At 47.9% G+C, this 26,265-nt stretch overlaps 1 long non-coding RNA gene and 1 pseudogene across 3 annotated transcripts; one reads left to right on the top strand and one right to left on the bottom strand.

The window, feature by feature from the left end:
• The first annotated feature begins 1,232 nt into the window (after positions 1–1,232).
• On the top strand, positions 1,233–2,360 carry LOC100341740 (olfactory receptor 13C7-like; annotated as a pseudogene).
• Positions 2,361–2,444: 84 nt separating this feature from the next.
• LOC149128808 (uncharacterized) lies at positions 2,445–18,866 on the bottom strand. Of its 3 annotated transcripts, XR_016213817.1 has the most exons (4): positions 18,612–18,866; positions 17,766–17,882; positions 7,785–7,865; positions 2,445–2,738 (listed from the first exon to the last, which is right to left on the bottom strand). It is a non-coding gene; the product is annotated as an uncharacterized LOC149128808 (long non-coding RNA). The 3 variants fall into 3 exon arrangements; XR_016213814.1 differs by lacking the exon at positions 18,612–18,866 and having other exon boundaries at positions 17,766–18,026; XR_016213815.1 differs by lacking the exons at positions 2,445–2,738; positions 18,612–18,866 and adding an exon at positions 4,153–4,660 and having other exon boundaries at positions 17,766–18,026.
• Between the last annotated feature and the right edge of the window lie 7,399 nt (positions 18,867–26,265).

Here is a 26,265-nt window from a genome sequence, read left to right as displayed (position 1 = left end):
TCTCCCATGGGGTACAGGGCCCAAGCACTTGGGCCATCCTCCACTGAACTCCCTGGCCACAGCAGAGAGCTGGCCTGGAAGAGGGGCAACCGGGACAGAATCCGGCGCCCCGACCGGGACTAGAACCCGGTGTGCCGACGCCGCAAGGCGGAGGATTAGCCTAGTGAGCCGTGGTGCCGGCCCACTGTAATTCTTAATCTGAGTAAGAAACGCATGGTGTGTATTTTCCTCAAGCAGTACATATATGCTTTTTATACTCTTGTGTATGTATAATGTATTTCATAGAAATAAAATTCAATGCAAGATGATAATGATTTACAATCATGAATGTGATATACATTTGATTCTAAGGTTTCTAGAAGCCAATATACAAGGCAGGTATGTTTCATTTATGGAAGAGGTAGGGAGACTCACTCAGGTTTTGTTCTTAATACCGGGAAAGAGTGTGGCTCTTTTTAAAGGCCTGAGGGTAGACTCTATTTGGTGGAATAAGAGGGGACTTCGACCTTGCTTGCTGCTATTTAGTCCTGATCCTGAATTTGAAAATGGCCAAAGGTACTGAGCTATAAGGATTTGTCCTGTGCAGTGGGTTTCATATTCTCCATGTCCACCATGGGCTCAGAGGAGAGCGCCCATTGACCAGGACTTCTAGATGGGCCTGGGTGACCCAGGCTCTCTCATGCTCTCCAACAGCTCATCAGAGTGGCCAAAAAGAGAGGGGAGGAGGGAAGAAGGTATTTCTGAAGGGACTTCAGAATAATTGGATCTTAGGGACATAATCCCAGATGTATAAAAAGTTTCTGAACTTTGTCACTTCAATTTCTAAACTTTAAATCACTTCAGGGACTAAAATAATCCCAGTAGCAAAGCAGGATTTAAATGGCTTTGTGCGTACAAAGGATGGGCCTTTGTGGCTTTAGCCAAACACAGATCAAGACAAGGAAGCTTCCACTTATTGCAGGTGAATGGCTACTGCTCTCCAACCATATTGGCTACTCTTTGCTTGTTTTGGCTTCTGGATGATTCCCAGCCATTAGAGAAGTGAATTTCTTTATCAACACGTTTATCACAAAGAGAGCACTTTTAAAAGACAACACCAAGTCTTGTGGGCCCAGCTTCACAGCCAGTAGCACAAGGGGGTCTTGACTCATCCCAGAGGTATTGGAAGTTTGGAGGAAGAGAACACTGGACTTGACCTTCTGAGTTCCCGGAAGTGTCAGAGAAGATGCACCATGGATGGGACAAACAGGATCTCCCCCATAGTGGGGTTTGTTCTCCTGGGACTCTCAGCCCACCCAGCGCTGGAGAAGACGTTCTTCATGCTCATCCTGTCCACGTACCTAGTAATCCTGCTGGGCAACGGGGTCCTCCTCCTGGTGACCGCCCTGGACACCCGCCTGCACACGCCCATGTACTTCCTCCTGGGCCTTTTCCCTCCTGGACGTGTGCTACACCACCTCCTCGGTCCCCCTCATTCTCGACAGCTCCTGACCCCCGAGAAAACCATCCCCTTCTCTGCCTGCTCTGCACAGATGCTTCTCCCCTTTGCCACGGGAGCCACAGAGTGTGTGCTCCTGGGCATGATGGCGTTTGATCGCTACGTGGCCATCTGCCACCCCCTTAGGTACCCCGTGGTCATGAGCAAGGCTGCCTACGTGCCCATGGCTGCCGGCTCCTGGGTGGCTGGTGGAGCCAACTCCTTGGTCCAGGTCTCTCTTGCGGTACAATTACCCTCCTGTGGGGACAACGTCATCAACCACTTCACCTGTGAGATCCTGGCTGTGCTGAAGTTGGCCTGTGCTGACATCTCCATCAACGTGGTCAGCATGGCAGTGGCCAACGTGATCTTCCTGGGGGTCCCTGTCCTGTTCATCTTTGTCTCCCATATCTTCATCCTCACCACCATCCTGAGGATCCCGTCAGCTGAGGGCAGGAAAAAGGCCTTCTCCACCTGCTCTGCCCACCTCACAGTGGTGGTCGTCTTCTATGGGACCATCCTCTTCATGTACGGGAAGCCCAAGTCCAAGGCCCCCCTGGGGGCAGACAAGCAGGACCTTGCAGACAAACTCATCTCCCTCTTCTACCGACTTCTGACCCTCATGCTGAACGCTGTCATCTGCAGCCTCAGGAACAAGGATGTGAAGGCCGCGGCAGGGACCCTGGTGAGTGAGCAGAGCGTTGCCGAGCAATGGTGGAGGTGTCCCGGTGGTTCTGTGCCCCCTGACCGCTCCCACAGGAGGGATGGGGTCACCAGACGAGGGCCACCTTCATCCAAGCTTAGCTCTCTAAATGCCACTGCACAGAAGGGCTCTGTGTGCATAGGCAGGCTTTCCTGGAACTTTCCCTGCTTCATTCTGTGAGCCGTTCCACAAATGCAGAGTCCCCTGGCCTCCTAGTTCTCACTTGTTGTCATGAGTACCCACCACACTGAGGTCAAAGACAGGTGAGCCATCACATTTTTATTTTTTGGCCAATAAAAATCTCTAGTATTTAGATCTTTTGTTCAAATGATCTTTAACTTCTTTCTTTTATTTATTTGAAAGCGAGAGTTACAGAGCGAGGTAGAGACAGAGAAAGAGGTTTTCTGTCTGCTGGTCCACTCCTCAGATGGCCGCAATGGCAGGAGCTGGGCAGATCCGACGCCAGGAGCCAGGAGCTTCTTCCGGGTTTCCCACATGGGTGCAGGGGCCTAAGGACTTGGGCCATCTTCTACTGCTTTCCCAGGCCATGGCAGAGAGCTGGATCAGAAGAGGAGTAGCTGGTATTAGAACCGGTGCCCATATGGGAAGACGGCGCTTCTGGCCAGGGCTTTAACCTGCTGTGCCACAGTGCCAGTCCCCTTTAACTTCTTTCTTTGAATATATTTGAGCATGTCCTTACTCTTTTTTAAAAAAAGATTTATTTGGGGCTGGCACTGTGGCAGCCACCACCTACAGTGCCAGCATTCCATATGGGTGCTGGTTCGAGTCTTGGCTGCTCCATTTCTGATCCAGCTCTCTGCTACAGCCTGGGAAAGCAATAGAAGATGACTCAAGTCCTTGAGTCCCTGCACCTGCATGGGAGAACCAGGAGAAGCTCTTGGCTTCTGGCTTTGGATTGGAGCAGCTCCAGCCATTACAGTCATCTGGGGAGTGAACCAACAGATAGAAGACCTCTCTCTGTCTCTCTGCCTCTGTCTCTCTGTAACTCTGCCTCTCAAATAAATAAATTAATCTTTTATTTATTTGTTTAAGATTTATTTATTTATTTGAGAAAGTTACAGACAGAGAGGTTTTCCATCTGCTGGTTCACTCCCCAAATGGCCACAATGGCTGGAGCTGGGCTGATCCAAAGCCAGAAGCTTCTTCTGGGTCTCCCACATGAGTGCAGGGGCCCAAGGACTTGGGCCATCTTCCACTGCTTTCCCAGGCCATAGCAGAGAGCTGGATTGGAAGTGGAGAAGCCAGGACTCAAACTGGTGCCCATATGGGATACCTGGGCTGCAGGTGAAGGCTTAACCTGCCACGCCACAGCCCTGGTCTGGGCCTGACTCTTATGCGTCTTTATATTCCATATTATACTGTGCCTTGAGAATAAGTACCATATAAAATAGTACCTGGTAATATTTTTCTTTCTCCTTAGCTATTTATTGTAAAATGCATGATTCAGAAATGTTTTGTGGAGGTCGGCGCCGTGGCGCAGTAGGTTAATCCTCCGCCTGCAGCACTGGCATCTCATATGGGCGCCAGTTCAAGTCCCCACAGCTCCTCTTCTAATCCAGCTCTCTGCTATGGCTGGGAAAGCAGTAGAAGATGGCCCAAGTCCTTGGGCCCCTGCACCCACATGGAAGACTGAGAAGAAGCTCCTGGCTCTTGGCTTTGGATCGGCGCAGCTCCAGCCATTACAGCCATCTGGGGAGTGAACCAACAGAAGGAAGACCTTTCTCTGTCTCTTCCTCTCACTGTAACTCTACCTCTCAAATAAATAAATAAAATCTTTTTTTAAAAAAGGAAAGTAATGCTTTCTGAATTATTCTTTCCCTATGTCTGCATAATTAACCTCTTTCTCTTGTCCTCAATCAAGGTCCTCACTAGAAAGTCCTTCTTACCCTGGATGCAGATGAGGGGTTTGAGCAAGGAGTTGAAAAAATGATGCCAGGATCAAAGACTCCAGCCTTTTTTGTTTTCCTTGTTTGAAGATGTTACTCATCCCTAAGCTCTGTCCCAACACAGCAGTGGCCTCCCAGAGGTCGTCGGAATAACGTGGAACAGATGTATTGGGGTAGTGAATGGTTGGACTATGCACACAACTGAGTCACAGCACCACTTGATTTTCCATCCAAGAATCTCTAAAGCCACACAGTGGTCAGGGGACGATGTAGGGGTGCCCCCCAGGGGACAGTTAAGGATCCCTGGTGAGGGAGTCCACACTGGCTCCCCACAGTGATTAATCCAGAGGCCTGGATGAAAGAATGAACTGAAAAGAAAATCACTGCCACAAACCAAAAGAGAGCAAACAATCACACCCGCGGTCCTTGCTGAAAGAGAGCATGCGCACGGGTGGAGGGAACGCTGTTTCCAAAGTTCTCAGTAGCATGTGCAGTGGAATCGGGACGCCGAGACTCAAGAGCAGCGTGGAAGAGAGTCTGGGAGAAACGATGACCAGAAGACAAAACATTTCACTGGAAATAAAGAGAAAACACCAATTATCAAAGCAGAGTCGACAGCAAACCATAGAAAGACAGAGAGAACAGACAACACAAAAAGGAATTTCTTTTCACCTGAGGGCACCTTAAGTTGTCTGCCTAGACTTCTGAGGAAAAAATACAGAGATTAAAATTATTTGCAAAAACATAGGAGGCATGGCCGGCGCCGCGGCTCACTAGGCTAATCCTCCGCCTAGCGGCGCCGGCACACCGGGTTCTAGTCCCGGTCGGGGCGCCGGATTCTGTCCCGGTTGCCCCTCTTCCAGGCCAGCTCTCTGCTATGGCCAGGGAGTGCAGTGGAGGATGGCCCAGGTGCTTGGGCCCTGCACCCCATGGGAGACCAGGAAAAGCACCTGGCTCCTGGCTCCTGCCATCGGATCAGCGAGGTGCGCCGGCCGCAGCGCGCTGGCCGCGGCGGCCATTGGAGGGTGAACCAACGGCAAAGGAAGACCTTTCTCTCTGTCTCTCTCTCTCACTGTCCACTCTGCCTGTCAAAAAAAAAAAAAAAAAAAAAAAAAAAAAAAAAAAAACAAAACAAAACAACAACATAGGAGGCACGAAAGAATGAGGGATTCCCTAATAGAGCCATCCCGGAATTTAACAAAGGAAGAACGGAGTTCATGGAAGACAAATATTAACCAAATAGAAAAACAAAACTTCCCTGGGACAGCAATACTTCTAGATCTTTGGACAAAGTGTGCACATTGCCAGCTAAGAATTGTGGTAAAAGATACAAAGATAAGCTTTGATTTGCATGGACACCAAAATATGCTAAATACCTTTCCACAGAGGGAAGGCAGATGATCTAACAAGGAGCGAGTATCCAACGGCCAGTGGCCTTCTGCTCTGCGGTGCCAACTGTAGGAGTCCCTACAGCGTATGCATACGGTGTGTGCAGTTTGCAGGTAAGCGAGGTGTGAGTCCAAGGTTCCACCCACAGCTGACCATTGCACAACTCTGAGGATTAGAGAGACAATCCGCCATCATCAGAAAACATACACCCCTCCATTATTCTGAAAAAAGGGAGCTCCTGCACAAACATTAAAAAGCAAATGATTGAAAGCACATGACAGGCGTGGTAGACAAGAAGCGCGCAGAACCGTGAAATGCAAGAAGCAAAAAGACCAATCAAATCTAATTCGTTCTCGATGTCGAAGCTGCAGTCACCTTGCTCGGAAGGCAGCTCTGAGTTTCTCTAGCTGCTTATCTGTCCCTAGAAGCCACCAGAAGGTCAAGCAGAAGACTACTGACTACCAGCTGCAGATCTACCTGTGTGGATCCTTTCAGGGTGACCTTGCCATCGGGGTACAGCTTCAAGCACAATGTGAAACCTTATGGGTTTTTATTACTTGTAGATCCCAAGACAGCAGTCCTCCTTCCTAGGTCTCATGTAGCAAAGAGCAATGCTGGGCACACAGGAAACAATGCCCCCTATTGAAGGGGGCTTTAAACAATTCTGGTGGCAACAGCAGTTTAGTAGTCTGGTGAGAAGCTGGGGTTCCAGGCCTAGAGAGCAATCAGCCAGTGTCTCCCCATCACTCCTGAGACACACGGAGAAGGCAGCAAGGACCGGAAAACCGTGTTGTGATTCCAGCTGCAGTTCCGGATGGCTTCCCCAAGCTGGGAGGTGGGGAAAGAGATGTAAAATTACAATCCACTGTGGCCAATTCTTAGGAAGGCTGTGGTGGGAGGGACTCCTTGTAATTCATGACATTGATACTCGAATGCAGCAAAAGTCTTCATGTGCTGCTTGAAAGTTCAAGGGCAAATACCAGAAGACGAGTATTAGGATGAAGGCTTTTCAAAGAATTAGAGGATTCTAGAAGATCAAGGAAAACCAATCAGATGAAAAAAAGTCATCTGAGCTGATTAAAATCAGTATATATCAAACAAATGATACAAACAAATGATTGGCATTACCCAGTAGTATTTTTTAAAGGAATTTCACCTTTTTAAAAAAAGATCTATTTACTTGAGAGGCAGAATTACAGAGAGAGGCAGAGACAGAAAGAGAAGTCTTCCATCCACTGGTTTCCTCCCCAGATGGCTGCCACAGCCAGAGTTGAGCTGTTCCAAAGCCAGGAGCCAGGAGCTTCTTCTCCCATGTGGGTGCAGGGGCCCAAGCACTTGGGCCATCTTCTACTGCTTTTCCAGGCCATCAGCAGGGAGCTGGATCAGAAGTGGAGCTGCTGGGACTTGAACCAGCGCCCATATGAGATGCCAGCGCTGCAGGCGGAGGCTTAGCCTACTATGCCACAGCGCCGGCCCCTTCACTGCTTCTAACACTCCGAACATCGGCGAATTTATTATCATAATCGATGTTATTAATAAAGCAGAAAGGCCAGCACATCAACAAATGTTGAGGAGCCCTTTGGTAAAACTGACGGCCAGACTGGGATGACCCACGCTGCATCCACCTCCGAATCCCTAGGTTGGGACCGTGCTGTGTGTTGGGGACAAAGGTCCCAGCCTAAGGCTTGGAGGCAAACACAGAGCTTTGCTGATCAAATGGTCTCAGAAGCAAAGAAAATCAGACTGCAGCCCAGCCCTTGTTTGTGGAGAAGTCTGGAGTTAGACGAGAGCGCTGTCGGAGTCTTCCAGTCTCTGAGCGCGGGCTGATTAACTTCCCACCTGACTACTGCCAATGACCGTTATCTCGATGTAGGGCAACCTCTAAATTCCTTCAGAGATTAGAGACTCTAATGGAGGTGATCACAAAACATGGTCTGCACCACGGATCGACACGGACAGCACGTGGAGAGCGCAGTCGGGGGGCGGGCAGCTCAGAGCCGGGTGAACTGCTGGCAAGCTAGCTCCAGGTGAGGAAGCAGAGTGGGCAGGCAGCCCTGGCTCAGCGAACCTCCCCAGCTGCAGGGCAGCAGTGCAGGGAGCAGCTGTTCTGGGCTTACCTCCCATGGCTCCCTCCCCTGGCCACGGTAGTTGGTGTAATGGAAAATCTGTGGCCTCAGGCAAACCAATTAGAGCCATTCCTCCCAATTTTTCTAATTGTAGCAAGAAGGCAAGGATCCTCTGTTACCTTTCTATGAGGGGCAGCAAATCAGCCCCAGCTTAGTGGCTTACACCAACACACAGCTCTTACCTGGCAATCTCTATGAGTTGGGAGTTTAAGCGACTCCTCTGCAGTGCAGCAACCAAGACATGGCCAGCGTCCAGTGCCCATCTGGAAGCATCAGTAGAAGAAATGAATTAGGCCACTGACAGCTCTCTTCCCCAGCCTGTCCTCCAGGGCTTCAAAGGAAGCCAGGAACGCACAGACAAGAAACAGAGCAAGGGACAGAGTCAGCACTGAGTGTGACCTCACCCATGAACTTCTCAGTTATATGAGCATTAAAGTTCATTTCTGGATAAGCAACCCAGAAAGTGCTGATAATTTCAAGGCCCAAAGTGAAAATAGAGCACTGTGCACGGCACCCTCTGTTGCTGACCGCAACGCGCTCCCACTGCAGGTGCACATTTATATTACACCATCCAGGATTCCCAACAGACATAGAAGACACTGCAAACCCATCCCGGCTCTTCTGTGAATAAAAGGAATAAACTCGTTTCAGGTCTGTATAATCCTTTTATATTAATGCCAAGATCCTAAATTAACAAGCCATAAAAGTAAGGGTCTCAATAAACCCAGAGGTTGGTATGTTGTGAGCATATTGAGGGTATCTCAAAATTTCATGGGTGGGTTGCAACACTGAGTCAATTAACAGAATTTACTATATTAACAGATTAAAGAAGAAAATCACATGATCACCTCAACAAATATAGTCAAAGTAGTTGCTAAAATTCAATGTCCTGGGGCCAGTGCAGTGGCATAGTAGGTTAAGCATCTGCCTGTGGTGCTGGCATCTCATATGGCCACTGGTTTGAGTCCCGACTGCTCCTCTTCTGATCCAGCTCCCAGCTGTTGGCCTGGGAAAGCAGTGGAAGATGACCCAAAGGTGCTTAGGCTCCTGCACCTGTGTGGGAGACCTGGAAGAAGCTCCTGGCTCCTGGCTTCAGATCAGCCCAGCTCCAGCCATTGCAGCCATTTGGGGAGTGAACCAGCAGATAGAAGACCCCTCTCTATGTCTCTCCTTCTCTCTCTAACTCTGCCTCTCAAGTAAATAAATACATCTTTAAAAAAAAAAAAAAACAGAAAGAAAGAAAAACAAATGGAAATTGCAGAACTGAAAATAGAATTACTTAAAAATCAATGAGTGGGTCCAGCAGCAGAACAGAGGGGACAGAAAAAAGAATCGATGGGGCCGGCGCTGTGGCGCAGTGGGTTAACGCCCTGGCCTGAAGCGCCGGCATCCCATATGGGCACCAGTTTGAGTCCTGACTGCTCCCCTTCTGATCCAGCTGTCTGCTATGGCCTGGGAAAGCAGCAGAAGATGGTCCAAGTCCTTGGGCCCCTGCACCCACGTGGGAGACCCGGAAGAAGCTCCAGGCTCCTGGCTTCAGATTGGTGCAGCTCCTGCCATTGCAGTCATTTGGGGAGTGAACCAGCAGATGGAAGATTTCTCTTCTCTCTGCCTCTGCTTCTCTGTAACTCTACCTTTCAAATAAATTTAAAAATATATTTAAAAAAAAAAGAAAAAAGAATCGATGAACTTGAAGACAATGTCAATGAGGAAATCTGACCAAAAAGTGAGAAGAACTTCAGGATCTGTAGAATTTCAATACTGGGAGGAAAAAGTGAGCAATTGAAAAAAAATGCTTGATACCATAGAGCTGAAAACTTACCAAAATTTGGCATAAGAAATTAACCTGCCAATCTAAGAAGGTGAATGAAGCTCAAACCCAAAGATACTCATACCAAGACACATGACAGTCAGACTTCTGAGCATCAAAGACAGAGAGAAAAATCTTGCAAGAAGTGAAAGGACACCTCGCCTATTGGGAAAAAAAACAACTAGAATGAAGACTGCATTTTGCTAAAAACCTCCGAAGCCATGCAGAAGAGGCACAACACTTTCTGACCTCTGAAAGCAAAAAACTGTCCAGCTTGCATCTTGGATCCAGTGAATACATCCTCCAGAAATGTGTCATTAAGACGTCCTCAGATGAGGGAATAAGAGAATTTTGCCAATATTCTAATGAGCTAGACTTTAATGACATATTCCATACTATTTGTGTCCACAGTTATTATCCCATAGTGTGAGTTCAGTCACTCCAGCTAACCCATCTGTGGCCTTCACAAAGCCCCAGGCTGTAGGATTTCTCTCCCAACTGCCATAAGTCCACATCCACGATAGGCAGCCCAAGGCCACCAACACTCAACTGGAGCAGACTGAAGAGCTCATCGTCCTGGTGGCTGAGCCTTTAGCTGGTCCATTTCCGTGTGAGTTAAGCCTTCCATACAAGTTCCTCCCACGTGTCATCAAGGCTTAAAGAAGCATGACCCTTCGCTAGTTCTCAGAATCGGCTCTGCTAGGGGAGTTTCCTCCCTGAGGACCTAGGAAAGCCCAGATCAAATGTAGCTTCTACACGTTTGCCTTAAGGAGGTGATTCACAGCATTTTGCAGGTGTTATCATAATGCAGAGGAAAAGCCTTCTTTATGTGTGTGTTGTGGAGGGGCTAGATCTACTGGGTTCCAGTTCTCCATCACCAACTTGCTCAGAAGGCTTGGACGGGTCACTTGCCCTCTCTCAGGCTTGATCACTTTTGTGGACACGGAAAGGGTGCAGCCACATAAACAATGTTTATTAAGGAGCAAATCCTAAGATAAGGATGACGACTTTGCACTTTAACTTTCTTGTCTTGGGTCTTTTCTGTTCCTGATTTTTCACTTGCTCAACAATCTCGCCACAACAGATACGCAAGAGTGACATCTAGTGGCCGTTCAAGCCAACTGCAGACATTTACGCAGAGGGGCAACCTACTTATCACGGAGTTCTCCAGCGTCCTGACTCCAGGCACGCAGCATCTGCGTGGACACCTCCTGTGACAGACAATTCGACACTTCCATCCTAGTTATCTCATTCATCTCTTCTAGCAAATTCTTTCTTTTTTAAAAAATATTTATTTATTTTTTTGAAAGTCAGAGTTATAGAGAAAGGGGAGGCAGAGAGAGAAAGAGGTCTTCCATCCACTGGTTCACTCCCCAGATGGCCTCAATGGCTGGGGCTGTGCCGATCCGAAGCCAGGAGCCTGGAGCTTCTTCCGGGTCTCCCACGAGGGTGCAGGGGCCCCAGGACTTGGGCCATCTTCCACTGCTTTCCCAGGCCATAGCAGAGAGCTGGATTGAAAGTGGAGCAGCCAGGACTTGAACCGGCGCCCATATGGGATGCCTGCGCTTCAAGCCAGGGCATTAACTGGCTGTACCACAGTGCTGGCCCCAGCAAATTCTTTCTAAAGCTCTGTCTTAAGTCCTAATCCAGCTCTGTGCCTCTACATGCAGCATACCTGACATTTTCCGGTTCCTTCCGGCCTCCCCGGCCCCAGAGCTTCCACCTGTGCCAACATCCCCTTTCCCACTGACTGCCACTAAGCTATGTCTACAGCATCATCTGGTCTTTTTTTCAATTACAAAAAGAATGTGAAATTTTTAAATATACCGTGGGAGTAATAGTGATGATGCTAAATTAGCTCTATTTGCCCAGGACACTTGAAATATGGTATAGAGATGCTTTTTCCCCCCATTTTTATTTATTTGAAAGGCAGAGAGAAAGGCATAGACAGAGATCTTCCATCTGCTGGTGTACTCCTTGAATGTCCACGCCAGGACTCGATCAGGCTGAAGCCAGGGATATTCCATCTGGGTCACCTGTGTGGGTGACAGGGAGCCAACCATTTGAGCCATCACCGGCAGCCTGCTAAGGTGAGCATTAGCAGGAAGCCGGAACTGGTAGCAGAGCCAGTACTAGAACCCAAGCACTCTGATATGGGATACAAGTGCCCCAAGCAGCGGCTTAACCCTCTGTGAAAGTCCCATTTCTTATTCAGAGAGAGTGGTGACTTTGTTCACATTTGCTGCACACCAGGGCCACCTGGCTTGGCCGATTATTCACATATCCAGCCTCACTAAGCCTGTCCTCTGTCTACCCTGTACCACAGCCTTCCCCTCACCTCCACTCCACAGAGTCTCCTGTGCCCATGGAATACTGGCATCACAGGTGACAACTTTACCTGCTACACCATAACATTGGCCCCATCTATCTTTACTGGTTAACTGGGTCATTTATTTGTTCTTAGAACACACATTTGTTCCAAGACGGATCTGCCCAGCTCTCGATGTTGCGGCCACTTGGCGAGTAAACCAGCAGATGGAAGACCTCTCTCCCTCCCTCCCTCTCTCTCTCTCTTTCTCTCTCTCTGCCTCTGCCTATCTATAACTCTGCCTTTCAAATAAATAAATTAAATAAATAAAAACACAATAGACTTCAACAAGGAAACTGCTTACAACCATCCAATTCCATATAAACTACTGTTGCCAAGCACATTACCAATTTTATAAGAATATTTTTACTCCACACTAAAATTTTATAAGAATATTTTAATTTCAAATAAATTTCACAATCTTGGAACAAATGTGTGTTCTAAGAACAAATAAATGACCCAGTTAACCAGTAAAGATAGATGGGGCCAATGTTATGGTGTAGCAGGTAAAGTTGTCACCTGTGATGCCAGTATTCCATATGGGTGCTAGTTCGAGTCTTGGCTGCTCTACTTCCTATTCAGCTCCCTGCTAATACACCAGGGAAAGCAGTAGAGGATGGCCCAAGTGCTTGGGCCCCTGCATCCATGTGGGAGACCCAGATGAAGCTCCTGGCTCCTGGCGTCGGATCTGCCCAGCTCTCGATGTTGCGGCCACTTGGCGAGTAAACCAGCAGATGGAAGACCTCTCTCCCTCCCTCCCTCTCTCTCTCTCTTTCTCTCTCTCTGCCTCTGCCTATCTATAACTCTGCCTTTCAAATAAATAAATTAAATAAATAAAAACACAATAGACTTCAACAAGGAAACTGCTTACAAAATGAATATGCAAAAATCAAGTTTTTCATACAAACAGTAACCAGAAGAAAATATAATGGAGGAAAAGAGCTCATGTATATTAACAATGAGATGGGAAGAAACTACTTTAGAATAAAGAATCCACAGTACTTACATCAATAAGACCATAATATTCCATTGAGAGAACTCGAAGGAACATTTTAACAAATTGAAAGCTATAACTCGGATAAGAAGCCTCAATAGGGTAAACTTCTCAAGTCCTCTAAATTATATAAAAATTCTGTGCAATCCCAATCACTAACAAACTTATCCTGATTCACATAGAAATAGAACCCTACTATACACGTACAATATAATTCATATATTGTCACAACAACCAGAAACTTTCGGGAAAAATACAAAATGAAAATGACTCCTACCAGATATCAAACTGTATAAAAAGGTACAGCAGCAAAAAACTTGGTACTTGGGAAGAAACAGACGAATAGATCACAGGCACAAAGCCCGGAACAGACCCAAATGCGTATGGTCACCTTGTGTGTGGCACAGGCAACGTGCCAATCACTAAGCTACGGTCTGTCCATTGCAGAGCTCTGCCACACTCAGGGCTGTGGCTCTGTTACCTTCTCCACGTTCCTGGCTGGCTTCTCATAGGCACTGCCCACAGAGGGCACTAGAGGGAGCGGCAAACGCTGGGGGAGGCCAAAGGTTCTTGCTCCTTCCGGTTTGCTGCCAGTTCAAGCCTGGTTTCCTTCCTGCTTCCTTGCCCTGGAGGTGGGCCTCAGTCAGTGTTCTACATCCCTTCTTATGTCAGCCGGCTCCAATGACCTGCTTCTTTCTTCACTTGTTAGGGCTTTTCCCCAAATACCAAGCTAAATTCCAGAAAGATCAAAACTTAAAATGCAAAATAAAATACAATAATAAAAGCTTAAAGGTTCTGGATGAGAGGGGGCGTGAGGAAGAAAAACGGAGATTCCTTCTGTTGCATCTGTGACACTTCCTGACCCAACCCAACCCAGCCCAGCCCGGCGATTCCCAGCAGCTGCAAGGTTCAAAGGGCACGGCCCAGGAGCAGCTCGGGGTGTACAAGACAGAACCAGTGCAGGAGTTTCTCTCCTCTGTGCCAAAGGAGAGCCTGGTGACAAACTTCAGAAAGTCTTGGGACAAGAAAAAGAAAAAAAAAAACACTGTGATCTCTAGGAATCAGGTTGAACAATCCACGGGTCACAAAGCGCAGAGCTGTGGCTTTTGTGTTGGTGTTGTGCTGCTGGAAGAGCTGGGGTTGGGGTCCTTTTCTGTCCTTTGGGAGGGGCTGAGTACTCTCTACCCTCTATGCTATGGCAGGCCCCAGCTCAAAAAAAAAATTGACTTATTTGTTGGAAAGGCAGAGTTACAGAGAGAGACAGAGAGAGATCTTCCATCTCTGGTTCACTTCCCTAAGTGACCGCAACAGCCAGGGCTGGGCCAAGCTAAAGCCAGGAGCTTCTGCCATGTCTCCCAGTAGGTACAGAGGTCCAAGCACTTGGGCCATCTCCCACTGCTTTCTCCAGGTGCATAAGCAGAGAGCTGGATTAGAAGTGGAGCAGCCAGGACTCGAACTGGCACCCGTATGGGATGCCGACATTGCCAGTGGCAGCTTAGCCTGGTATGCCACAATGTCAGCCCCCAGGCCGCACCTTTTCCGGCCTTCAAAGCTGGGGGTCCACTAGAGGATGCACAATTGGCCAGTGAGCCACTACTGGGCAGACTACCTGCCTGGCCCCTTGTCAGGATGGCAGCTGAGTACGGGACTCCAGCAGCAGGTGTGACCAAGCGTATAGGACACAGGCCAGAAAGGGCAGGAGGCACTGAAACTCAGGCAGTGCGGCTCAAGTCCCAGGGGCTGGTTTTTCAGAGAATGTTCCAGCAGAGCTTAGCTTGCAACACTGCACTCAGAGAAGGGCCAGACCACCGCAAACGGGGAGCAGGAAGCCAGCTCAGGCTTAGCCAGCTCTTCATGACCTAAGCTGCACTTTCTCATTATAAAACCGAATTTTCTGCCTAGCAGAGATCGCAGCCCTTTTGTGAGCATAGGGTGACTAAGGGGGCATGTTGCTCATGTGCACGAGCAGGAGGGGCCGGCCCCCTCCTCTTCTGCTGCACCTGCTACACCTGGGACGCGCCCCTAAACCCTTCCCGTAAAAACCCGCTGGCCAATGGCTTCCCTTTTAGGGATGGTTTCCTGCCCACCGTCTCCTGTTCCTGTCCCAAGGAGATAAAGCTTTCCTCAGAGCGACTCCTGCTCCAGGCCCATTACTGGGGACCCCCGGGGTGAGTGTGGTAACACAGGGACCCCGGGACCGGCGGACCGCAGGGAGCAGTCTCCCCGCGCGCCAGGCCGGCGGAGCAACAGCAGCCACGCGCCCGCGAAGCTGTCCGAGGCGCGGAGGTGAACGCAGGAGCGAGGCCCGGCTGAGACAGCACAGATCGCAACTGCAGGGGAAGGCAAGGTCAGAAGTGGGGGGCTGCCGGGGCGGGGATGTTTCCAGACTTCACGATGTTCCCAGAAAGACTTGAATCCAGCCGCGTCCCCGTCCACAGCGCGGCCCCGTGCTATGCTCTGGCGGGGCCCAGAGAAGAGTGAGAACGGGCCCTGCCTTCAAGAGGGTGTAGGAAAAGCCCAGGGTGGCAGAGCCAGCAGGGGCGGGTGCCCTGGCCCCTCCTTTCTCCCCAAGAATCACGGGGCTCGGCGCTTCTTCGACGGAGCAGGCTCGCGGCCGGGCCCGGGCGGGCGGCGGGCCCCCTCCAGGCTGGGTCTTCGGGAAATTCCTGCAGCCGCTTCGCGGAAGCGCTGAATGGCCCGGGCCACACACACCGCGGGGCCCGCAGGCCTGGCTGCCAGAACACAGGACAGACTTGAGGGCTGCGGGCCCTGGCACGGAGCGGCTGGGTGCCAGAGGTTTTGCCTGCCACCTTCCCGGCTCTCCCCATGCCGCACAGGACTCAGCTCCCTGTGCTCGGGCTGCAACCCAGAAGGGAGGGCTTGCACGGCCGCCCCTTCCTGGCCCAGCAACCGTGCAGCACCAGCTGCTGCCCGTGTGGCTTTAAACTTCTCCTGCTTTCCCGACAATGGTTCCTGGGTTTTTGTCAGCAGTGCCGCGTTTCCACCCAATGCTACTTATGCTACCACAACACCACGTAACCTGGTTAAAAATTGAGGATCCTTTGACTGTTGGAGAAGGGGAGACCATGTATTGGGAGACAGTTATCAATTTCTACCCTAAAGTCTACTATAACTCTAATTCTACATTGTATAATTTTTAAATTATTTATTTGTTTATTTTAAAAGTATTTATTGGGGAGGGGGGAGAGCAAACTCCCAAATGCCCTGAACATTGAATTGAATCTGAGAATTCAGTGCAGGTCTCCCATATGGGTGGCAGAAATCCAATCACTTGAACAGTCACCTGCTGCCTCCCAGGACCTACATTATCAGGAAGCTCGAGTCGGGATCTAGAGCTGGCTACCAAATCCCAGACACTATAATACGGAATACAGGAGTCCCGACTGATACCCTTTTTTTTTTTTTTTTGACAGGCAGAGTGGACAGTGAGAGAGAGAGACAGAAAGGTCTTCCTTTTGCCGTTGGTTCACCCTCCAATGGCCGCCGTGGCTGGTGCACTGCAGCCGGCGCACCGCGCTGATCCGATGGCAGGAGCCAGGTGCTTCTCCTGATCTCCCATGGGGTGCAGGGCCCAAGCACTTGGGCCATCCTCCACTGCACTCCCTGGCCACAGCAGAGAGCTGGCCTGGAAGAGGGGCAACCAGGACAGAATCCGGCGCCCCGACCAGGACTAGAACCCGGTGTGCCGGCGCCGAAAGGCGGAGGATTAGCCTAGTGAGCCGCGGCGCCCTCCCCAACTGATACCTTAACCGGTAGGCTTACACCTACCCCTTTATTGTGCTTTTTTTTTTTTTTTTAAGATTTTATTTACTTGTTTGAGAGGTAGTGTTATAAACAGAGATAGGGAGAGACAAAGAGAAAGGTCTTCCACCCACTGGTTCACTCCCCAAATGGCTGCCATGGCTGTAGCTGGGCCAGTCCAAAGCCAAGAGCCAGGAGCTTCCTCCAGGTCTCCCATGTGGGTGCAGGAGTCTAAGTCCTTGGGCCATCTTCTACTGCTTTCCCAAGCCACTGTAGAGAGCTGGATCAGAAGAGGAGCAACCAGAACTAGAACCAGCACTCCTATGGAATGCTGGCACTGCAGGCGGAGGCTTAACCTACTGTGCCACAGTGCCAGCCCCTGCATTGTACTTTAAACTTTTTAAACTTATTTTTATTTATTTGAAAGGCACAGAGAAAGAGAGCCAGATTTTCCATCCACTGGGGTTCACTCCCCAACCACCTATAACAGCTGGGATTGGACCAGGCCAAAGCCAGGGGCCCAGAACTCAGCACAGGTCTCCCACATGGGGGGTAGGGACACGGACATTTGAGCTATTAACTTCTGCCTTCCAGGGTGCACGTTAACAGGAAGCTGGAACTGCAAGTGGGGCCAGCACTCAAACCCAGGCATTCTAATATGGGATGTGGGTGTCCCAAGGGCATCCTAACCACTGCACAAACACCTGCCCCTGCATTGTTTTTAATAGAACTGCCACTTATGGAAAGTCCCATTGCCTGTGGAAACTTACTCAGGTACATTAGAAGAGAAGTCAGCAAATTAGCCACGTCCTCATATCCTAATGCATCTGTGTCCTAGCCTGCCTCCCAATAGCCAGGACAATCTTCTCAAACCAAGGTATAGCCATCATCAGACTTTGAGAGCCAGCCATTTGGCACAGGGGCTCAGATGTCACTCGCGACACCTGCATCCCATGTGGGAGGTCTGAGTTCACGATGTGGCTTCGCTTCTCATTCCAGCTTCCTACTAATGCACACCCTGGTGGTCAGCAGGTGATGGCTCAAGTGCCCGGGTCTCTGCTACCCGCATGGGAGACTTGCATTGAGTTCCTGGTTCCCAGATTTGGCCTGGCCTGACCCTGGCTGTTCTGAGCAATTAAGGAGTGAATCAGTGGATGGAAACTTGTCCTCTCTACCCAAAATAAACAAATAAGCTTTTTTAAAAAGATCCACATACAAGCAAGATTTACCTTTACTATGACTCCAGCAGTCCTTTCAAAGACAAACTGTCCCCTTGCAGCTGATCAGCATAGCTGAGGACAGACAGACACTCTGCAGGTGTTGTTCTTCTACCTCCAGACTTTTAGCTTTGACCAAGGAGACAATGAATGCAACATTTGTCTTCTGCATACACAAGTAAATCTTCAGCTGTGTCCCGACCCAGCCTCTCCACGTCAGCCTCCTCCTTCTATCAGTGGCCTTACTGTAAAGGCTTAAAAACCACTGCTAATGCACCTGGGAACGCAGTGGACGATGGGCCGAGTGATTGGCCCCTGCACCCATTAATTAGGGCAGAATTGAGTTTCCTGATCGTGAAATCTTGCATCTTTCTGTTCAATGATCCTCACCAATAGCCCTCAAAGTACATATAATGGCTCACCCAACTCTTTTGGAAGAAAACCCCAGGTTATAAGACACAGCTGGGCCTGATGCATTCATTAACCCCATCCCACCCAACTCAACCAGCCCCGGTGCTGGAGGCACCAAGTGGTGGTTTCTGTTTGACTCACACAACTCTCACCTGCCTGAGCCAAGCCCATATGTTTCATACCTGTGACAGTCAACCTGAACAATACTACCCCGTCAGTCTCAGAACCCTGCAACAGTGGGCTAGACAGCCACCAGCCCACAGAACACACATGGTAATACAAATTGACACCAACATTTGAGAATTGGTAGTCTTGACTCATCCCACAGGCATTGGAAGTCCACAGTTACGGCCCACAGACCTGGCTAGAGGCTTCTTTCCTAGCCAGATTTAGTTTTTAAAAGCTCCTAGCCCCAAAATCCCTCATTGGCTTCTCCCAAATCCTTACCTACGGGGACACAGAGTTCTCAGCAGGAGTTACAGGTGACTTCACCTCCTTGGTCTGGAGCGGGGATGCCTGGGAACCAACGTCTATTTTCTGTGGTGGGATCTGGCTTTAATGTCCAAGTGACAGGCCTTGGAAGTTACTGTGCCTTCCAAAACCCTTCTGTGGCTGGCCACACCTGGGGAGCCGTCCTGTGGGACAGGCAGTCACTGTGCTACAAGTGTAGCTGGAAGACCACAGCCCTTGGCCTACACGCATCTGGGCTGGATGACCACGGGACTTCATCAGCATTTACAGCATCCTTTTTGCTGTTTTTATCAGAACTGTTGGCACACCATGTCTGCAGCGTTTGTTTTTAACCATTCTGACATGAATGGAATTTTATAATTCCAAAGGTTATCCAGGAACCCAGTTCTTTCATTTTGGTTCACCCTCCCCTAAAGTGTTGCCCTCATTCAAGTGATCAAAACTGGATCACCACTTTATTTCAAACATTCCAGCTCAAAGGAAAGGGGACAGAGAAGGTGTGGATAGTTTTTTCTGAAGGGCTTGACCTGAAAGTTGAACACGTTATTTCCACAAACATTCCACTGGCCAAAGCTTAGTAGTGTGGCCATACCCAGATACAAAGGATTGTGGGAAATACCGTGTTTAGCTGGGAAGCCATGTGCTCAGCTAATAGTTAGGGGTCTCTATTAATGAAAGGAGGAAATGGAAATGGACATTGAAAGATTAGTGGTCTCTGCCCCCATGCCATTTGTTTCATGGATAATTGCTCAATAGTGACTGGTGGTAACTGAGTGATTTTTTTTCCCTTTTCCATTAACATGTAATACTTGCACATTTTTAAGGGGTGCAATGCAACTTTTCAACACATACACGTAGCTTCAGCAGACCTTGCCAGGCAACTGTTTCCTTATCTTTGTGTTTGAGTCTGTCAGCAACTCTTCCAGTTCCTCATACGGGATATTTTACATCAGCATGAGCCAAAGTCACCCCAGTGTGCTGCAACATACCAGAATCTGTTGGGTGATTGAGGGAAAGAAGTTTGATCAGTTTGGGGAGAAATAATTACTTTAGCGGAAAAAATATATTGGTTTCTAGAGGTTTAATTTGATTTAAAGCTTTTTAGGCTTAAGGAAGGAGAACTGCTGAGTGTGTACCAAGGGTGATTGTATTTGGTGAGGTTGATTGAATTGTATGACTTTATAAGCATTTTTATTTTTCAAAGACTTATTTTATTGGGCTGACATTGTGGCACAGCAGGTTAAGCCACAGCCTATGATACCAGATTCTGTATCAGAGCTCTGGTTCAAGTCCTGATGGCTTCGCTTCTGATCCAGCACCCTGCTAACGTGCCCGAAAAATCAACAGAAGATGGTCCAAGTGATTGGGCCCCTGTCTCCATGTGGGAGACCCTTCAAATAGAGTTCCTGGCTCCTGGCTTTGGCCTAGCCCAGCTCCAACTGTTGCTGCCATTTTGGGAGTGAGCCAGCAGATGGAAGATCTCTCTGTCTTTCTCTGTCTCTGTGTGTGTGTGTGTGTGTGTGTGTGTCTTTCTCTCTCTCTCTCTCTCTCTCTCTCTCTCTGCCTCTCATATTTGAGAGGAGCCAGGAGCTCCATCCAGTTTCCCACATGGGTGCAATCACTCTGGCCATCTTCCGCTACATTCCCAGGTATATTAGCAGGGAGCTGGATAGGAAGTGGAGCAGCTGGAACGAGAACTGGCACTCATGTGGAATGCTGGCATTGCAGGCAGTGACTTAACCCACTGGGTCACAATGCTGGCTCCTTTTATAAGAATGTTGCTAAGATATATAATTCCTGGTGTGATATCAAAATACAATAGCAAGTGTTTTAGCTATAAGCTTGGTCATTTTGAAAAAGAAGTGAACTTTTTGAATCACCAAAGCCTAAAACTTTTAATAGGAATTCATTATAGTTATTTGTTTTAAAAAACATTAAAGTATTCAATTCTCTCTCCTGCCTCTCCTTGTGCATTGTACTCCAAGGTCAATATTCATTCCATTTGAGGTGCGTTTGGTCTCCTGAAAAGCTGGCCACAAATACCTCTCAATAGCACTTCTGGGCATGCACCAAAGGAGTAAATCCAACCCTAAGTAAAACCTGGTGCTTGCCAATATTTTCACTAGTTAGGAATTATAGGAATTTAGCCATAGAATTTGAAAATAAATTGAAGTCTCTTTTTAGCCATTTTTTGTTTTTAGTAGAGACCAAGATCCCATTCATTGCAAAATGTTTTCATGGGCATGAATGCTTGTGTCTGATCCAGGAATAATAAATGATTGACTGTTACCGAGCAGCTGGGTGGGGTGGGATTCCTGGCACTTTTTTTTAAGCAAAGGAAAAAACAAGTGAGCAAAAATTTGCTCTTTCAACAGCTTTTTGTGGAAATATAGATTAAAGAGACTAGGTTTTTAAAAAATCTATTATTGCAATGATGACAAATGTGAGCGTGCAAAGCCTTTGGAAATAATGTTTTATGTCGATGTAAGTTCATCTGAGATGGACATCAACTCATAAGGCATCTTTAGTTTGTTAATTTTTTTATTTTAATGAACTCTGAATTCACATGTTTTCTTTTTAAATATAAATATTTGCTTTTACTAAAGCTAAGTTGAAATTCTGGAATGTTGACGTGAAAAGACCAGTTTTGTTGGAGATAGCTGGGAACTGGGAAATCCCCTGCTGAAATTTAAAAACAGCTAATGTATAAATCCTCACTTGTCATTGTACAAATTTGTACAATATAGAAACATCTTTAAATTCTATTTCAGCAAAACCTTGGCTCTATGCATCACAAAAGAGAAATTTGCCTCATTTAAAAAGTGCTCCAGGGGCAAGTGTTCAGCATAGTGAGTAAGTCACCAGTTGGGATGCCTGCAGCCTGTATCAGAGTGCCTGGTTCAAGTCCCGGCTCTGCTTCCAATGCAGCTGCCTGCTAAGGCACACCTGGGGAGACAGCAGGTGATGGCTCAAGTTCCTGGGAGATCCAAATGGAATTCTATGCTGCAGATTTCAATCTGGCCCAGCAGATAGAAGATCTCTTTCTGTCTGTCTTTCAAATAAAGTAAAAATAAATAAATAAAAATAAAAAAGAAGTGCTTCAAATGAGCAGTTCTCAAGCCTTTTCCTCTGCAGATTAGCAAAACTTAAAAAACTAGTAGTATCCAACATTGCTGAGAGTAGAGGAAACTAAGTACTTTATATACTCAATTTTTAATATATAATAGTATAACATTAGGTAGACATAGAGGACAGGACAGAAGCACTGAATAAAGAAAAGAAAGCCCTGAGATTGTTCAATTCAGCAAATAAGAATATAGACTGCCCAATCAAATTAGATGAGAGAGAGAGAGAGAGAGAGAGAGAATGAGAGAGAGAGATCTTCCATCCTCTGGCTTACTCCCAAAATGTCCGCAATAGCAAGGGCTGAGCCAGGCTAAAGCCAGGAGCCAGGAGCTCCATCCAGTCTCCCATGTGGATGGCAGGGGCCCAGCACTTGGAGCATCATGAGTTGGTTCCCAGCACATTGGTGGGAATTTAGATTGGAAGCATGGAGTAGCTGGGTATGGAACCAGGCACTCTGATACGGCCTGTGGGCATCCCAAGTGACAGCAGAACCCACTGGGCCACAGTGCCCGCCCCTTCTTATACTTTGAAATTCCACTTCCGCTGGCCATACTGTGTTTTATCTGGCAACCCAAACCAAATACAAAACAGTAATCAAAGCAGGAGAGGAAAGTTTGTCTTAGATTCTTGATTAAAAAAAAAAAAAAAATCCTGCCCTGTATTCCCTTTTTGTGTTGTCCCTTTCATGTATGACTCTCAGACTTTTGTCACAGGAGTTCCCTGGCTGATCTTTACTTTATCTGTAACTTTGACTCCACCTTACAGTCTCTTCCAGCGGCTCTCATTCGTTTCCTTTTTCATTCACAAACCTTTTCATTTTCGAGTTGCAGTTCCCCCCAGCTACATTCAAGACTCGATCTCGGCCGGCGCCGCGGCTCACTAGGCTAATCCTCCGCCTTGCGGCGCCGGCACACCGGGTTCTAGTCCCGGTCGGGGCGCCAGATTCTGTCCCGGTTGCCCCTCTTCCAGGCCAGCTCTCTGCTGTGGCCAGGGAGTGCAGTGGAGGATGGCCCAGGTGCTTGGGCCCTGCACCCCATGGGAGACCAGGAAAAGCACCTGGCTCCTGGCTTCAGATCAGTGTGATGGGCCGGCCGCAGCGGCCATTGGAGGGTGAACCAACAGTAAAGGAAGACCTTTCTCTCTGTCTCTGTCTCTCTGTCCACTCTACCTGTCCAAAAAAAAAAAAAAAAAAAAAGACTCAATCTCTTACGCATCTCAAAACTAGGAGCTACTGAATTTTCCTGGGGAAGGGTGTAAGAAGTCAAAACAGAGAGTACAAATAAAGAACAGGCTTAGCGTTTTGAAAGCTCTCAACCACAAAAGAACAGTGGTTTCACCACATTTGTTGGTTTTCTGTGTAAGCCCACTTCCCAGAACAGATAAGCAAGGAAAAGATGCTTTGAAGTCACAAAGTTTCAGGGACACTGACTTCAAATCCCATTTACCTTAGATTAGAGCCACCCCTCCCTACCTCCATCAAATCTTTGCAAGTTTAAAGTGACCAGTTATTGGAGCTGGTGCTGTGGCATAGAAAGTTAAGCCAGTTAGAGTTAAATGAAATGACCAGTTATAAACATAAGAAAATTCAATCAAATCAATCATGAAAAATGTTATAGAAATTTGGAGATTGACTTGATACTTGATTATACTAAAGAATCACCATCAAATACTTGGAGGTTTAGTAGTAGTATTGTGATGCTTTCTAATAAAAGCTTTTATTTGTTAGATACCTTTAAAATATTTTATTTATTTATTTCAGAGGCAGAGTTACAAAGAGAGGGAGAAACAGAGAGAGAGGTCTTCCATCTGCTGGTTCACTCTCCAAATGGCCGCAATGGCCAGAGTTGGGCTGATCCAAAGCCAGGGACCAGGAGCTTCTTTGGGTTTCCCACGTGAGTGCAGGGGCCCAAGCACTTGGGCCATCTTCTGCTGCTTTTCCAGGCCATAAGCAGAGGGTTCGATTAGAAGAGGAACAACCAGATACAAACCAGCACCCATATGGGATGCCGGCGCCATGGGCAGAGTCTCAGCCTATGCCACAGCACAGGCCACGAGGTACATATTGAAATGTTTACAAATTAAGTGATATTTCTAGATGAGCTTCCTAAGGCAAGGGGTGTGGTGCATGGACATGTAGATGAAGCAAGTTTGTTAAAGCTGGATACTGGGTACCTGACAACACATTATATAGTATACTATGGGGAGGAGGGGGTGTACCTTTGAAATTTGCCACAATAAGAATTAAAAAAATAAAAACTATTTTACACACACACACACACACACAATGGAGTATCATTCAGTTTTAAAAACGGAAAAATTTCTGATCCTACAATGTAGATGAACCTTGGAGACATTATGCTATGTGCAAAAAGCCAGTCTCAAAAGAACAAATCTGAGTGCTGTTGATTCCACTTCCATGAGGTGCTTGAGGTAGGCAGAGCTGTAGAGACAGGGAGGAGAGTGGGGTCATCAGGGCTGGGAGAGGAGGAGGCTGGGAGTTGGTTTATTGGGGGTACCATTTAAGTTTGGGAAGCTGAAAAGCATTCTGGCCTGGGCAGTGGTAACTTGCACAGCGCCGTGAGAGTCTCACCTCACTGAACTCTACATTGAAAAGTGGCAGGAACGACATCAATTTAATTTTATAAAGAAAAACTACTGCATTGATTATGAACAGCACAAATAAAAATGGAAAGTAGCAATGAAGTCTGAATACAGGGGATTCAAAACTTATTCTTGACAAATTAGCACACATTTTATTTAAGATTTCTTAAGATCTCTCCTCTAACACCTTTCCCCAATGACAAATTCAAGCTTCCATTTAAATGTGATGTATCTTTGAACTTAAAAAGGAAAACAGAATAATTAATTAATCCATCAGTGCCATAGGAAACGTAGCAAGCAGGGCAGTGAGACAGTTTTCCCGGAACAGTCCCGGCCTGACAGCTCCGGTGAGCCCTGAGCCCTCACTCCTGCTAACCAGATCACAGCAGCTGGCTGTGGTGACAAAGCCGGAATCCCTGCGCCGGCGCCGGCACGGCACATCATACCTGCCTGTCTGCGTCTGACTTACAGCCTGGGCACCACTCTACCTTCCGTCCACCCTCCCTGTCTGGGGCTTCCACATCGGCACCTCAGCCCCCCTCGGACGGAAAATGTTCTGGGAAAACGCTTGCCTCCAACTGCACACCTGCAGGCTAACAACTCTTTCCGATGCTTTAGTGTCAGAAGTGATCTGGAGATAATTTGAAGGCCACAGGAGGCTGTGCATGGGTTATATGCAGCTACCGCACCGTTTTATAAAAGGGGTGATGGGTGGCTTAGTACTATAGTCCCTGACACCCACACGGGAGACCCAGCTGGAGTCCCAGGCTCCTGGCTTCAGCCTGGCCTGACCCCAGCTATTGCAGGCATTTGGGGAGTGAACCAGCACAGGGAAGATCTCTTTCCCTCTGTGTCTCCCTCTCTGTCACTCTGCCTTTCAAATAAATGAATATTTTTTTAAAAAAATACAAAAAGAGATCAGCCTGATAGATTTGAATTTCCAGTAACTATAAAATAAAGTATTATTATCAAGTGGTCATTTAGGTCTCGGCTATCAGCGATCAAGTTCTGAGGCAGGAAGGAGTTAAGACTGGGCACACGTCGGGCGGACCCTGGAAGAGCCACTTCCCGGGGCCCAGGGTGCCCAAGGGCCTCCTGTGCTGAGGGGAACTTTGCTCCTCCCTAACTGCGCCCTCATTGGGAAGGCAGGACGTCGTTCCTGGAGCCTGGTGTGGACTCTTCACATTCCCAACATTGAACTGCTTCTGCAGTCGGCCCCTGCCTGGCATAGCTACTCGGTCTCCTCACCAACCCCAGGAGGGATTCCCGTCATTGTTTTGCAGGTGAGAAACCTGAGCCGACTTGTCTGTGCTTACAGGATAAGGGCAGGTTCTCGGGACCCTGGATCCAAACTCCCATCCATCTGATTCCTTAGCCAAAGCTAATGTTTGCCATCTTTCCATTTCTTTATCGTTTTTAAATATGTATTTATTATTATTTATTTGAAAGGTAGAGTTACAGAGAGGCAGAAGCACAGAGAGAAAGAGAAGTCTTCCATCTACTAGTTCACTCCCCAAGTGGCCACAATGACCAGAGCTGGGCCGAGCTGAAGCCAGGAGCCAGCAGCTTCTTCCAGGTCTCCCACACAGGTGCAGGGGCCCAAGGACTCGGGCCATCTTCTACTGCTTTCCCAGGCCATAGCAGAGAGCTGGATTGGAAGTGGAGCAGCCGGGACTTGGGCTTTACCAGCTACACCACAGCGCCATCCCCACACTCATTGTTGGGAGCATGGAAAGAACAGCTGTGTAAGAAGGAATTCCATCTCCCACCCCCCATGGTGAACTGTTCTAAACAGTTTGAAGTAATTTCCTATTCCTTTCTGGTCATTTTCAAAATACATGTCTTTGTGGAATTGTGATAATATCGTGTGTGCACTTTTATATATGATTCACTTAATTTTATA

This window comes from Oryctolagus cuniculus, chromosome 1, assembly GCF_051225735.1.
Source record: "Oryctolagus cuniculus isolate XC-2025 breed Fujian yellow rabbit chromosome 1, ASM5122573v1, whole genome shotgun sequence".
NCBI lineage: Eukaryota > Metazoa > Chordata > Mammalia > Lagomorpha > Leporidae > Oryctolagus > Oryctolagus cuniculus.
This window is presented reverse-complemented; position numbering and strand designations above follow the sequence as displayed.